Source organism: Triticum aestivum, chromosome 6A (assembly GCF_018294505.1).
Source record: "Triticum aestivum cultivar Chinese Spring chromosome 6A, IWGSC CS RefSeq v2.1, whole genome shotgun sequence".
Lineage (NCBI taxonomy): Eukaryota > Viridiplantae > Streptophyta > Magnoliopsida > Poales > Poaceae > Triticum > Triticum aestivum.
The window spans coordinates 246,809,996-246,811,770 of NC_057809.1; positions in this window are offsets into that span (position 1 = coordinate 246,809,996).

A 1,775-nucleotide genomic window follows, 5' to 3' on the forward strand; every position below is an offset into this window, starting at 1 on the left:
AGGATATGATCATCTTGCCTGCAAAGTTGTCAGTGTGGACTTGATCCTCATAAGCAAACTCAACGGGCTCCTCATTAGCGAACTCGTCTCCAGGCTCTACCCAAACAAGACAAACAAGCAAAAGGAACACAATCAACCACATGCAAAGCTCGAACAACATGATGCGAACATGGTATGCTATGCGGGATGCGGTATGTGATGCATATGCAAGATTTGACAAGGACTGGTTGAACCTGGCCTCAACATGGAAATCCAAGAGTGCCACTGCAAAGGTGAGGTGATTTCGGTTGAAATCGATATAAAGGTCACCGGAATCGGATGCACGGTTTGTAAATGGCAAGCGAAACAAATATGGCACCGGTCTGCGATAAACAGCAAGTAGCCATCTAAAAGCATCAAGATAAATATGCTACATCACTCAAACATGACAACAAAATACATTTCAGGGATCCACTCATGATGCTTGACAAAAGATGAACACTGAGCTACGGCCAATTCATCCATTAACAGGTTCAAACAAGCATGGTAAAAGTGCAAATGATAACAGGTTTCAGACTTAGTGAAACTAACACAAGTCTGGAATTTAATATCAGGTAGCACACTTTAGAGCATGAAAAATATATTCTACAGGAAATTAACATGGCAAATCAAGGCATGGCATGAAGCTCCTCAAAGCACTTAACAAAAGACCCTTAGTGACCTTGAGCCAAAAGGGATCAGAAAATACAACTGCAAGCATGTGAACATGGCAAAAACATAATCAGATTATAGACTTAGTGAAAACTGGAGCATGCTGAAATAGATATCAAGTAGGCATGTTCACGAGCTCGATGCACTCACTACAGAGCATGGCATGACCAACTAAGCATACACCCATCAAGAATACATATCATAGAAGCTAGACATGGCAAGAACAACAACATAGCATGCACGGATCAATAACAACATCCTCGGCAAAATCGCTAACAAGTCGACAATCTGCCAGGATTCACGAAATGGCAAAAGTAGAGCTCGATTGACTCAAGCTAGGTTGCTCCATAATTGCAAACAAAGACATGGATGGATATAGCACCACAATGTTAACAAATCATCCTTATTGATCATCCTCAAAAGAGGCACGGATCACTAGGAAACAACATGAACATATGGCATACCGACAAAAACAGATCAAGGACTTAGAGAAATTCTAAGTTCCTGAAATCAGCATTAACAAATGCACCACTTTGCAAGCTTGTGCTAGTCACCACACATATCACAAAAATACATGGTAAGCACCTCTGTAAAGATGGCATGACATATAACAAAACTCATGTAGAGCTCAGGAGCATATCATGCACACATTAATCATGGCAAAAAAGACAAATAGCTATTTGATGAAACAGATCTGACAATTATATCATATGGCCCTCTTCCAACAGCATTTCGGGCATCAAGATGAGCTCAAATGAAAATGATGTAATGAGATGAAATGATGTACTCTCTGAAGCGAACATTTCGATATGCTACACGCGCAAATCGGAGCTATGGATGCGGAGTTACGACATGTGCAAGAATGCAAAAAAAATACTGAGAGGGGGAGAAGTCAACCCAAAAGTTAGGGTTCGTCCGGATCTAGATCGGATCCGACACTGTAGCTGCACGGAACCCGATGATCACTGACCAGAGTTGGAGCTCGAGTCGCCGGAGCTTGGGCCGGTCGGGGCTGCGAGGAAGAGGACCGAGGGGGCGAGGACGTCGGCCGGAATTGCGGGGTCGCCGGGGCGGCGAGCGGCAGC